Source organism: Rhea pennata, chromosome 3 (genome assembly GCF_028389875.1).
Source record: "Rhea pennata isolate bPtePen1 chromosome 3, bPtePen1.pri, whole genome shotgun sequence".
Taxonomy (NCBI): domain Eukaryota; kingdom Metazoa; phylum Chordata; class Aves; order Rheiformes; family Rheidae; genus Rhea; species Rhea pennata.
Genome location: NC_084665.1, coordinates 48,763,740 through 48,778,307, shown reverse-complemented (window position 1 = coordinate 48,778,307; position 14,568 = coordinate 48,763,740). Strand labels below are relative to the sequence as shown.

General features: G+C 37.0%; 1 protein-coding gene across 5 annotated transcripts in view; it reads left to right on the top strand.

Moving 5' to 3' along the window:
• SIPA1L2 (signal induced proliferation associated 1 like 2) overlaps nt 1–14,568 on the top strand; it is a 152,555-nt gene that overhangs the window by 97,582 nt on the left and 40,405 nt on the right. The window lies entirely within an intron of this gene.

The window sequence follows — 14,568 nt, the reverse complement described above, 5'->3', positions numbered from 1 at the left end:
TTCCCCTAAAACCCATATGGCCTTGAAATAGAAGATAAAATGGGATCCTGTAAGAAATTTAGTGAGAAACTTGATTTTGTATAGATTGAAAGGGTTAGAGGTGAGCCTGAACTGTTATGAAACTTGATGTGTCTTCTTTTCTGCCATAGGATTTTTATTTTATTATATCTTAATACCAATTTTGAAAATTGAGTATCCTTGTCTGAAAAGTAGAAGTTTTCTTTCTTTAAAGTTTCTTTGACTCCTAACTGTTGAAATTGAACTTTTTTATTTCTTACATTGAAATTTTAACAGAGCAACTAGTGAAACATTGGGTTCAGATTATCTGTGGTATCAGGCCATGTAGTCCTCCTCATTTTCTATGCATATATAATTTTTTCATATTAAAAGTTGAATCACATCAATGAAATCATCAGTTAAAGCTAAGAAATCTTGCTACAACATGAAATAGATGAGTGCATGCACTTAGGAAAACAGTGTAATTATAATGACTGTACTGTTGTTTTCAGGGACAAAACACAATATTCTTCAGTCAGTGTTCCTTTATTTTTTATGTTGACCAAAGGATTACTTTTTGTTCTTTCCACTTTGAATATTATTGTGGTAGAGAAGGAGGTGGTAACATTTAAAACTTTGTAACAGTCTGACCTTTTCTCACATAATTTATATAGGCATCGTTAATTTGACTCATTCGGAATGAGAACTGTACCATAGTAAATAGAATTACTTGCTTGTCTTCTTTTCGAAGGCTTTTTTAAAATCTCTTGTTGATTTTTAATTTAACAGAAAAAGCATTAGTGTGTTGCTCTTGGCAAGACAACAAGTCATAAAATTTTACATAGCATGCAGCATTATGGAGTTTCTGCCAGCTATACATGAATACTGGTGTGTTTCTATTTAATTGGTGGCAAGTCTCCAAGTAGTCATTGGCCTGATGAATGACACAAAAGTGCCCTTCCCTGCTTCAATCTGCATGTCGAAGCACTGGGTTCCTTTTTGAAGAAAATGTCTGTGAATATAGAATACTACCGTTTTGCTTAGTTGGATAGAATTTTCAATTAAGCCTCTATTGCTTAGCTTTGCTTTTCTCACCATCTGCTTCTGGGTTTGAATTTTCACTGGCTTGTTTAGTATACATCTCCAAGCTGTTTACAGTATATGAAGCCTAATGAACTGATCTTATTATATTAAAGGTAAAACCTGTATTTTATAGTCTCTGATAGAAAAATACTGTATGAATTCTTGATATCGCCGTTGACACAGTTTTAGAAATAAAATGTTAAAATCCCAAATCAGGATAAGATGGATGGCACTCAGTCTATGTGCAGGAAGTTTTAAGTGAGTGACACTGAACTGGGAAAAATAGTCTGCAAAGCTGTTCTTGTTTGTATTTTTTTTTATTTGTTTTTTCTAAAACTGTTTAGTTAATAATTAAGACACAAGTATATTTTTAAAAATATATTCTATTCTAAAATGCAAAAATCAATTCCTTCCATATATAAAAATGAAGTCTTCATTAGTGCCTCTTTCTATCAGATATCAGCTTCTCAGTGAAACAAAGCCCCTCATCTATTTCACCCAACTAAGTATGACTAGTGGTGTTTTTATCCAGTTTGAAAGGGATCTGATATCCAGAAAGTTTTGAGCTTGCCTTTTCTCAACGTTTACAATCTGAATAGAGCAGACAGAAAGCAGTATGCATATCAAGTGATGAGACTGACAATTTCAGATGACAAGCACCACCTACAATACTGTTTGTATAAAATAGATTAGTGGGAGGTAGAGAGAGAAGAGGAGAAAGTAAAGGCACAAGTTACCAGAGGTTCGAAGAAAGAAGGGTAGTCTCTTGAACTGTAATTACAGATACTTACTAAAATCTGTACAAATCCACCATCTTGTCTCCAACTCGATTACTTGTCTTAGTCATCTACTACGTCTTGTCTTTTGGAATCATAGAATCACAGAGCGGCAGAGGTTGGAAGGGACCTCCAGAGATAGTCTAATCCAATGGCCTTGCTCAAAGCAGGATTAACTGTAGAACGTTGCTCAGAGCTGTGTCAATTCGGGTTTTGAATACCACCTTTTTTTTTTTTTTTTTTTTTTTTTTTTTTTTTTTTTTTTGGGGGGGGGTGCAGCGGTCTCTTTTTTTTTTTTTTTAAGAACACTTTAATGTTTTAATGGAATTTCCGGTATTTGTGCCCACTGCATCTTATCATTGCACTGGATATCTACCACTGAGAAGAGTGGTTGAGCTGTTGTCTTTAACCTCCCATCAGTTATTTATACACATTGATAAGATCCTCTCTGAGCCTTCTCTTCTCCAGACTAAACAGTTCCAGATCTCCCAGCTGGCTGCTTCTAATATGACAGGTGCTCCAGTCCCTTAATCATCTTAGTGGATCTTTTTGGTTAAATAGACATGAGTTTCTTTAATAAACTGCCTGTGTATAAATTCCATCTCAGCTTACTTTTTTTCACCTTTGCTTATGTTTAGTCTTTTGGATTTCTGTTTTATTGAATTTTTAATGTTCACAACATTGTTCGCAATTTGAATTCATTAACACTTATCAAAACTATTTGAAATGATACAGTCTGTTTTTATAAATGAAAGCTTCAACGTTGAACCGGTCTAATTTAGCTATTGTTCACTTTATCCCTTGAAGTAGCTGTGAAAACATTTTGCAGATCATTCTATCAATGTTCATACTGTTCACAGAATCACAGAATGGTTGAGGCTGGAAGAGACCTCTACAGATAATCTAGTTCAATCCTCCTGCTCAAGCAGCATCAGGTAGAGCAGATTGCACAGGACCCTGTCCAGATAGTTTTTGAATATTTCCAAGGATGGAGACTCTACAACCTCTCTGGGCAACCTGTTCCAGTTAAGGCAGGTGGGCCTGCGCTTATCAGGAGAGAACATTTTCCTCTGTCAAGCAGCTTTATTAATTGCAAAATCATACTGAAAATAGATACATTTCCTCCAAAGTTTGGGGTATAGTCAAATCCTTGATCCATACAGCTTGCACATGTGTAAAGGAAGAATGGTATAGAAGTAGGAGAAAGCGTCACATGTATGTGCCAGAAATTCTTACTTTCATTCACAGGTGGCTTTAGAGCTTTACTTCTAAGATATGATACTTCATTCTATCTGACAGGTGTAGAAGAGTGCATTTGGGGGCTGAAGTAAGGACCTTGAAAGTTTAACTCGTTCTACAGAGCATAGGGTCTTCTGACAGTGGAAATTTTCTTTTCTCTATGTTTCAGTCTTATTCATCAGGGTAAATATTGGTGGTTATTATAAATTTTCTTTTCATACATAATTACTTTAAGTGCCAAAATCTGGGATTTCAAGTTCAGCCGCTAGCTTAAGTTTATCTTTTTGTCATCGGTGAGTAGATACTGATTTACATCACTTTTTTTATGTTTTTACAAAAATCAATTGAATTAAAAAATAGTACTTGTTTATAAGGACATAAGTGTAATTTTATCCTCTGCAAAGTGTAAGTTTCATGGACTATCCCCATTTATCATTTTATTAATGCCTATCAACTAATTACTGAGGTAGTAAGCAGGTTTCCACTGCTTGAAATAGAAGTAGTTGCTGCTCAGCTCTGAGTTCTAGGCATACAGAGCAGCATGGACTTTCCGCATTGCTTAGTAGCTGTGGTTGCTTGCTGGGATCAAATTCTGAAGGGAGTTTGCATAGACTGGATGTGAGTGGCATGGAGTGTCTTGGGAATTATACCCTTGAAATGAAAATAATTTTGAAATATTCAAAGGTGTTTCCAAAACAATCTAAGACTGGAAAAGTCTAAGATTGGAAAAATATCAGCTGAAGTGGAGATGTTTAATCAAGTTCTTGATTTTTTTTTTTTGTGTGTGTGTGTGATAGCTTACCCACAGTATAATCCTCAGTCCTTTACCTCTTCATATGAAAAGATAAATATATGAATGCACACACTAAGATTAAATTCATTGTTAGTAGCTCATTGTTATGTTGCTAACTGCATGGTATTAATTTATTTCAATACAAACAAAAATACTTGAAATATTGAAGACAAATTAATGTTACAGAATGATTAGGAAATTACTTTATGCAATATATCAGAGGAAAATTGGCTCAATAAATATGTTCCATTACTTTTTTAATGCAGATCATTCTATGTTCAGTCTTGATAGCGGTATATGCCAAAGCAATCATGGGATATGGCCTTTCATTTGCTATCTTGTAAAATTAATGAACAAAGCTCCCAATGTTGCCAGGTTGCTCCAGCAATTAAATAATCACACACCAACTGAGAAATCATAATTATTTGTACAGCACCAGGATATTTAAATAGAAAGAAGAAATTACTTTTTTTAAATAATTCCTTCAATTACAATGCAGTATTAGAACAAACATGCTGGTCAGTGTATTCTGATCTGAATAAGTATCCTTGTGTTGTATTTGTTTCTATGTTTAATCTTTCCCTTTGGAATTTTTGACTTGTTCTGCAGTTGTTACTGTTATCTCATAGAGTATAAGCTGAAATTATACATTTAACAGGGAATTAATGGCGTTAGTTCTAATTTTCTTTTAGTGATATTGTTACAGTAATGCTCAGAGAAACTATATGCTTTAATCAGTCAAATCTAATGAAGGAATTCATGTAGTTCTGAAATCCATTTTAAATTGTAAAGATGGGGTGTTCCACCAGCGTCTTGCCTACTGCATGGAAGCGCATGTGTCTGTTTTAGTTCACCTTCCATTATGCACCGCAAATATTCTTAAGAAGCAGTTTCTAGAAAGTTTAAAAATTGAACAAAATTGAAAGTGAATTTTCTAGTGATGGACAAGAAACAAAAGCTCAAGCACAATCACTGTAAAAGATGTGGCAGTAGTAGTTTCCACCTGTTTGTTCAAGCAAGTAACTGTTCAAGAAGATTTTTGGGGGTGTTTTTTGCTGCTGCAGGTAGTTTTGAAAACTTACAAATATTTGTAAGTTATAATTCAAACTACCTGTGGGCTATTATTAAGTACTATGACATTTCTTTGAAGCTGTTTTATTCTCTTGAAATTTACGAACTCTTTTTTACAATTAAAATAAGTGTAATGACATTCTGCATTTTTCAGTTCTGAAGCTTATTCCTCTTGAACAATTGTGATTTTGTTAAACTGTGTTTCCAGTTTTTGTTCGTTTTTCTTTCTTTTTAAGTAAGAGATGACCAGCAGAGTGTAAAATGTATGGAAGAACATTTTTACAAATTGTGAGGGTTTAATTAGTGCAAGATTCCAGATCTTTGAAGAGTGATTGCGAGAAGCTGGATTGTTCGTAGGTCGTTCTTTGATTCCTGGACTTCAGAGCAGATAAAATGGTTTCTTAAGATAAACACTCCAGGTGACAATTAACTTGCAGTCTAAAATCACTAGCATCTTACTGCCAGACTGACAACATTTGAGGCAGGTTAAAGCAGAAAAACCTGAAGCTTTAAACTGTTGGTTCTACAAGTTGAGTGTGGTTGTACAAGTAGAGTTTCGATGTACCGCATCTTTGATTTACAACCACTGCTACTAACCTGAAAAGGCTGAAAATAACTGAAAACTGTAATTTGAAAGCTCTATAATATGTTTCCTTTTAGAGATAACTGAAAGAACTAACAGAAAGGAAATATAATGTTTACTTATGTGAAGCCATATCACTTGCAGAAGTGAATTCTCTTTACCAAAACCAGCGTAAATAAAGCTGGTAGAAAATGCTTAGCTTTTTTCCTGTCAAAATTCTGTGTTTGTTATAGAATTATTAAATTCACGGCATATGATACGTGCGCTGTGATTTAGCCTGATGTGGGATACTCTTGGCAAAAAGATCCTTCCTTAAATTTTGAAAGACTGCAAGTAATACCCAAGTATTGTGTGGGGTAGGATATTAAAAAGAGACTACCATTGAATCACATCTGTAGTTTGATTTTTACTTAATAATTTTTCTTAAAGTAACAGGGACCACAGTGACAAAGAATAATTATACGCACAAATAGTTTGCTCCATTATGTGAATAAGTCAAACTTACAAATTGTAACCATTTACTCTGTATTGTTAAGAAAAAAAGAAAGAAAGAAAAAGAAAAGCTGTGTTTAATGTCAGAAGTAGGGCAATTGCAGTTAACACTTTAGATAGGATCCTGTACTTGAGTACAGAATAGAGCTCTAAAAAGCTGAAGAAATTTGATTTTGTTTTTTCAAAATTCATATTCATTCAAATAAGAGATCTTCTCATGATCCTTATAAACATTTATTATGTTGCTTTATTTATGTGTGATTAATAAGAGATACAGCTGACTTGCATCAGTGGAGAGAGTCTTCTGTCATAAATTTTCAGTGTGAGTTGTGAAAAATTTGTGCAGTAACATTCATAACAGAGTTATGAACATAACTTGTTAACTTGTTATGTTGCCTTCAATCTGTGAACATAATTTCCTCCACGATGATTTAAAAATCCATTAGATACCACTGTATGTTAGTCATGTTTCTTTCCAAAATAGGCCAGCTTTTAATACTGACTTTGAAATTTCGTGGTACCCTGTGATCATTTATGGATTTATATTAGCAGACTTCAGGGTGTTTTCTACAAAATCACATGGCAGACCAAATGTTTAGAGGGTAAATAAGACTTTTTTTTATTATTATTATTTTTTTTTGTGATACAGTGAGTCTCTACCGCTTTTAATAATGCCAGAGTCCATTCAGGGTTACTGCTCTCAAGAATCTTACTGCTAATTCTTTTTTTTTTTTTTTTTTTTCTCGCCTTTGGATTGTGTTGTCTCTAGCTTCCATAAGGAAATAATGTAGATTAAAGAGAGAAATTCTGTACACTGGATAACTTAAGATACATCCTTTTGAATCTTTTCGATGTCTCACTTGAAATTGCCCTACTGACTCCTGCAAACAAACATTTCAGTTGTTCAGCAGCTCTGGATATCATTGGGAAAGCTGTTACTATGCAGCATAGAATCATAGAATTGGTAAGGTTGGAGGGGACATCTGGAGATCATCTAGTCCGACCTCCCCACTCAGCAGGGTCACCTAGAGCATGGTAGACAGGGTTGCATCCACGCAGGCCTTGAATATCTCCAGAGAAGGAGACTCCACAACCTCTCTAGGCAACCTGGTCCAGTGCTCCGTCACTCTCACAGGGAAGAAATTCCCCCTCACAGTCAGGCGGAACTGCCTGTGGTTCAGTTTGTGCCCATTGCCTCTTGTCCTGTCACATGGGACAACTGAAAAGAGTTTGGCCCCATCCCCTTGACACCCTCCCTTCAGGTACTTCTACACATTGATAAGATCCCCCCTCAGTCTTCTCTTCCCCAGGCTGAAGAGGCCCAGCTCTCACAGCCATTCCTCAGAGAGCAGATGCTCGAGTCCTCTGATCATCTTTGTAGCCCTACGCTGGACTCTCCAGTAGTTCCATGTCTCTCTTGTCCTGGGGAGCCCAGAACTGGACACAGTAGTCGAGATGAGGCCTCCCCAGGGCTGAGTAGAGGGGCAGGATCACCTCCCTCAACCTGCTGGCAACACTCTTCCCAATGCACCCCAGGATACCATTTGCTTTCTTGGCCACAAGGGTACCTTGCTGGCTCATGGTCAACTTGTCATCCACCAGCACTCCCAGGTCTTTCTCTGCAGAGCTGCTCTCCAGAAGGTCAGCCCTCAGCCTGTAGTGGTGCCTGGGGTTGTTTTTCCCTAGGTGCAGGACTCTGCACTTGCCCTTGTTGAACCTCAGGAGGTTCCTCTCTGCCCAACTCTCCAGCCTGTCCAGGTCTCTCTGAATGGCAGCACATCCCTCTTATGCATCAGCCACTCCTCCCAGCTTGGTATCATCAGCAAACTTGCTGAGGAGGCACTCTGTCCCCTCATCCAGGTCAGTGATGAAGAAGTTGAACGGGATGGGACCCAGTACTGAGCCCTGGGGGACGCCACTAGCCACAGGCCTCTAACTAGACTCCACACCACTGATGAGGAGCCTCTGAGCTCTGCCTTTCAGCCAGTTTTCAATCCACCTCACTGTCCGCTCGTTTAACCCACACTTGCTGAGCTTGCCTAGGAGGATGTTATGGGAGACAGTGCCAAAAGCCTTTCTAAAGTCAAGGTACACAGCCTCCACTGCTCAAAGATTCTAAGCAATCCAAATGGAATTGTAGCTGACAGGCGCTGTACTCAGGGACCTTGGAGCATACTTGGAGTATTCATATAGATGGACTCTGATATATAGAACATGTCTTACAAAGACTATTCAGAGACTATCCATCAAGTTCAGGGTATTCATTATGATAATTTGGGTACGAGATGCCAGATCTTAGAAGTTCTTGGGCTTCATATTCTCATTTGGTCCATCAATTGAAGTAAAATCTTAACCATTTAGATCATACTTGAGGAATTTGTATCTTTCTGAATCAGAACTATGGTTGATCTGTCATTTATCTTTTGTAAAAGAGGAATGGATGAAAGTTCTGCATAGCAAAGTCAATGCGTCTCCAGGACTGCATTTCATTAAATTGATCTAAAGATTAGTCTATCAAGGTGATTACTGTAGTGTGTGTAATTGCTGAAGTTTGCTGATGTCATCATAGTCATGTCTTGATGTCTTTCTGCTGTCTCAAGTAAAGAAGGCAGAAAATGGAGATTGAGACCCTCCACTGAAGAGTGTAATGTTTCCAAGGATTCTCAGTAGCCTAGAAATCTACAGCTTGAAAGAGCCAGCTGTTCTCTGAATCTGATTGGTAGAGGGGTGAAGAAAGGGTCTGTAGATTTGCTTGATAGTTCAGTCAGTTCATCTTTCTATTCTTTCCTTCCTTTTTAAAAATACTGGCATTCCAAAGATGCCATTTCTGACCTAGAAAGATATTTTAGTACATGCAGTTTAATATTAAGCTTTGCTGTTGAGTCAAGTCAGCAGATTTGTTTCTGTTCATCAAAGAAGATACATTGCTAAATAATTAAATAGTATATCTATGAAGCCAGGTTTATAGTTGCCTTTGTATTTTGGATTCAATTGAATAAATCATGTGGAGTATCTTTAGCTACTACTTCTTTAGGAATGATCCCTATATCTCCTGATACGTCGTCTTCTTTCCAATCATGTCTAGTGTCCTAAAGACTACTTCAAAATCAGATTTCATTCTAATTCAGTCCTTTTAGAAATGAAGCATTTTTGGTACTGTTCCTCTACTTTGGTTTACTTCCTTGTTACTTTTCACTTCCATTTCTTATGTTGCTGTCTCGTACAACTTTTTCTTCCTAACTTGCTTTTCCCAGACCTGAATCTTCCAACAGTCTTTCCTCTTACAATCTCATAATGGATTTTGAAGGTTTTTCCTCTTTGTCTCTCTGTTTTCCCAGTGATTCTCCCTTCTTGGCAATAAATTCTCAAGCCTTTATTCCTCATAATTGTTATTTTTTGATGTGGTTGCCTTGTCTGCCTATTCTTTGGGTTTTTGAAATGTGGTTTGCTCTGCTTCTGTCCTAGCTTTCGTCAACACAGACTGCAGGGGTTAGTACTGCCTCACAATTACACAAGTAAGCTGATCAACTTGTAGCATTTTTTTTCCTGTTTCCTGGCTAGCAGTTTTCATCCAGTGCATGTGTCCTGTCTATTTTCTCATACAACAGTAGAGGTGCAGAGGCTTTCAGGAGGCCTATGACTTTTTTGTCAGCTCACTAATGCAAAGATTCTATTTAAAAGATTAGGAGGAAAATGAATATATCTTGAGAATATCTTGTATCTGGGAGAACTGACTTAGGCCTGTTCAGGGACCTATGTGGAAGAATACCATGGTATAGCATGCTAGAGGGAACAAGTGTCCAAGAAAGCTGGTTGATCTTCAAGGACCACTTTCTCCAAGCTCAAGAATGGTCCATCCCAGGAAACAGGAAATCAAGCAGAGCAGCAGGAGGTCTACGTGGTCTACAAGGATCTCCTGGCAAAACTCAGTAAAGAGGTGGTGTACACAAGGTGGAAGCAGGGACAGGTAACCTGAGAGGAATATAGGAACATTGTCTAAGCGTGCAGGGACAGGGCTAGGAAAGCCAAAGCCCACTTGGATTTTAATATAGTGAAGGATGTCAAGGACAACAGGAAAGGCTTCTGTAAGTATGTCCACAACAAAATGAAGACTAGAGGAAATGTGGGCTCACTGCAGAATGGCACGGGGGTCCTGGTGAAAAGGGATACAAAGAAGGCAGGGGTACTGATGCTTTCTTTACCTCAGTCTTTACTAGTTAAGACCAGCTCTGAGGAATCTCAAGCCCAGGAGATCAGAGGGGAAGTCTGGAGCAAAGACGACTTACCTGTGGTAGAGGAGGAGCAGGTTGGGGAACGCTTAAACTAGATAGGTCCATGCACCCTGACTGGATGCATCCATGAGTGCTGAGGGAGCTGGATGATGTCGTTGCAAAGCCACTCTCAATCATCTTTGAAAGGTGATGGTGATCTGGAGAAGTTCCTGAGGACTGAAAGAGAGCAAAGGTCACCCTTATCTTCAAGAAGGGCAAGAAGGAGGATCCAGGGAACTGCAGGCCAGACAGCCTCTCCTTGATCCCTGTGAAAGGTGATGGTGCAACTAATCCTGGAAACTATCTTGAGGCACATGAAGGACAGAAAGGTTACTGGGGAGTAGTCATCATGGATTCACAAAGGGAAAAAAATGTGTAACCAACCTGATAGCCTTGTACAATGAGATGCCTGGCCTGATAGATGAGAGGAGAGCGGTGTATGTTGTTAATCTCAACTTCAGTAAGAAAAAAGCTTTTTAGTAAGAAAAGCTGCTAGAAAGCAGCTTTGCAGAAAAAGACCTAGGGTCCTCGTGGACACAAAGTTGGACATGAGCCAGCAGCACGTACTTGCAGCAAAGGTGGCTGACCGTAATCCTGCGCTGTGTGAGGAAACATGTTGCCAGCAGTTCCTTCAAGGATCCTTGCAGGAGGCGATCCTTTCACTCTACTCAGCAGTGGTAAGACCACATCTGGAGTCCTCTGGCCAGTTTTGGGCTCCTGAGTACAAAATAGACATGGATTTACTGAAGTGAATCCCTCAAAGGGCCACTAAGATTATGAAGGGGCAGGAATACTGTCATATGAGGAAAGGCTGAGAGAGATGGGACTGTTTAACCTAGAGGAAAGAAGGCTCAGGGGGAATCTTATCAATATATATAAAATATCTGCAGGAAGGGTGTAAAGAAGACAGAGGCAAGCTCTCCAGAGTGTCTCTGCCTCTCCTGGACGTGAGGAGAGGCAACAGGCACAAACTGAAACACAGGAAATTCTGTCTGAACATGAAGAAAAACTTCTTCACTGTGAGAGTGACTGAGCACTGGAACAGGTGGCCCAGAGAAGTTAGAGTCTCTGTTCTTGGAGATATTCAAAAGCCATCTGCACAGGCTCCTGAGCAATGTGCTCTAGCTGACCCTACTTCAGCAGTGGGATTGGACTAGATGATCTGCAGATTCCACTTCAACCACTCGGTGATGTTTTGAACCATTCTGTGATCTTCATAAAGGAAAGATTGCTTCAGCTCTATAGCTCTCTAAAGGGACTATCAGACTGTTGACTCCTCCCTAAAACCGGGAGTGATAATGAGGCGGCAGCCTTATCACTGGAGGTTGTTTTAAGAAATAGTGTGCATTTAATGTGCTATGCGATTTTAAAGTAAAATTGATTTACTATTTTTGAAATTACTTTTTTTTTCTGGCACAATGGGACTATTAATAAGTTTCCTTGGTGTCGTAAGTTGTTTGCCTTGTCTTTTTTGACCAAAGTTTTTTACAGCCCTTTGAATCTTCTCCAAAGTTTTAGGATTGATCTGTAATTGATGGGAAGAGTTAATAGAGTAGGTGGCTCCCCTCCAGGGGACATTTCAGAGGATCAAGGAAGAGGAAATGTTTGTCTTAAACTACACAGCAGGTGTATGCAGAACTAAGCTACTAAATTCTTCTTTTCAATTAAATTCATACAGTTATGTGAAATTAATCTGTTTTTTTTTAATGTGGCTTTAATTGGTTATATGATGGGTCCTCAGCCTTATTTTGATATCTTTTGGAAACTGCTGTACTATAGAACAAACAGACATTGTAACAGAAGTATTTACTTTTAAATTCAAAGTTGGAGTTAGAAGAATGCAATTACTTATTGTATTGCTAGATATAGAAATGACTCTTTACTGAGCAGGATTGAATGTTTTGCATTGAAATGATGATAGTAAAGGAGACCTATTCAGTGCAATACAAAATTAAAGCTGAACGCCAGTAACTGTGTGTCTGTGCCTATATCATCTCCTTTAGTTGCTGTCTGTGTTGCCTTGAACTAAGCAATTCAGTTCAATTACTGTGGTAACAAAGCATTCATAATGATATATGAAATCTACAGGTTAAAAGCCACGTTTTAACAGCTCTCAGGAACTGCAAATGCTACAGGAACTTAAACATGTGAAAATAGTTTTAAGCAAAAATCTATTTTTTTCAAACAAATAAATTGGTATCTATGTGATAGCTTTACCAGATCAAGTCATACTTTTTGCATTCTTTCATTTCTGGAATTTTACAATGTAGGAAACAATTTTCATGAAATTTACCCAATATCATTGGGATCCAAATACAGAAGTCATACTGTGAATAGTTGATAGTGGTGGGTTATAACAGAAAAGTCAAGGCTGTCATATAGTCATCAAGGTGGCAAACTCCTGATCATAATATATGAAAGCTTCTAACTTTTCTCTAGAGATTAACATTTACCTTTTTAACTAACATGTTAGTCTAATGTGGCTCCTTCAGGGAGCCTTTTACAAAACCTATGTATGGAATTTTGAATTAATATTGAAAGCTTTGTTTTGCATATTTTTAAAAATTTAATAATGTATTCTTACAGATTCTTACAATTCTTAAAGTTGTTTGAGACCACAGTGTTCCTTGCAGTAACACTTGAATATTGCACATTTTTACAGTGGCCTAATACAGTCATCATATGTTTTATTAAGGCATATTCTCTGCAACTGTATTTGTGAACAAAGTTGTTTATAGGATAGCATGGATCTTGTAATGAAGAGTAGTAGAAAGTATATGTCTCTATGTTGGAAGACTGATTTACTTAATTACGAACTGTAGTGAAAGATGGAAAATGCTCTCATTTTAGATGTGCACTTGAGACTTGGTCACATTTGCTTCATAAATAGCATAAGTCTTTTTGAGTCAGTTTTTCAAAAAAAGCATTATATCAAGTATAATTTGAAAAGCTGTTTTAAATCCTGTACATATTTAACATAACTTTAAAATTTCTTTGTAAGACTATAAGATCTAGATATGTCTTTACATAGTTTTTAAATTGAGTTAAAAGCTTTTGTTCAGTATCAGTGCCAATATATATTCTTCATCCAGTGCAGTATGTTAAAATACTATAAGGTAGTTAACATTTCGACTAAATATTAATAAGGAATTGTATTTAATTTTATTTATTTTTTCATGCAAGATAACTTGAAGTTTGAGCCAAAGCACCAAAAAAATAAAATAAAAACCCCACCTTATTGTATTGCAGGCAACTGATTCCCTTTGTTTCCAATATAGGCAGTAGCTGCAATTATGATTTTACGTATCTTTGTATGCTGCAGTATCTGTTCTTTAGGCACTGCTTTTCTATTTAAATGCTCAACTTTTACTATTTTTAAAGGTTTGGCACTTAAAAAAAAAATCTGTATGACAAGAGAAGCCATGTAAAGTAGTTCCATTTTAACCATGGATTTTATTTTTTTGCAAGGTACCAGGGTCATATTGAGGCTCCACTTACACTATTACTTATAGCAACTTCATGTGTTTTTGAATGTAAAGATAACATTTTTAAACTTTTATAGTGATTTGTAATAGGATTGTTCTGTAAACTTTTTTTTTTTTTTTTTTTTTTTTTTTTTTTTAATGAAAACAATGCCCTGAGTTATTTTGTCATTTGTCAGTTAGAGACATACATTTTAGTGAAGGAAACACCTACAAACTTGTACAAAATTTGAAACTATTATTCTTTGGTGGGAAAGATTGTTGCTTTCTGGTTTTATATCATGCTTTAGTTATCCAGCTAGCAAGCTGAGTCAGTAGTAGTAACAATTACTTTGGGTTTTAAAAACCATGGCTACTCTTACAGCAATTTAAGTACTTTAGGGAGGGTGTCTACTGAGGAGTAGAATAACAATTACATGTTACATACATTTCTGCAGTTACTAAGAAAAGACTGTAACATCAGTATCCTAACAATTAAAGATGGTGCAGGGGGAGTTCTTTCTAACACTTAAGGATTATAGTAACAAAGGAGGGAATGAAGTAATGCTAAGAATTCAGCAGAGAAATAATTGAGATACACAGCTGTTTATCTTCCTAATCAAATAATGACTAACTGTATAGATGGCCACACCAAAAATTGTACAGTGCACAAAAGTAATATTAACATTGCTAATCGTCTGTGCATTTTTTATTCTGTTCCTTTTGTATATAAAGCTTTATGAAAGGCTTTAATTGAATAATTAATCTTACGTGATTTTTTTTTTCCTTTATGAACCTTCTA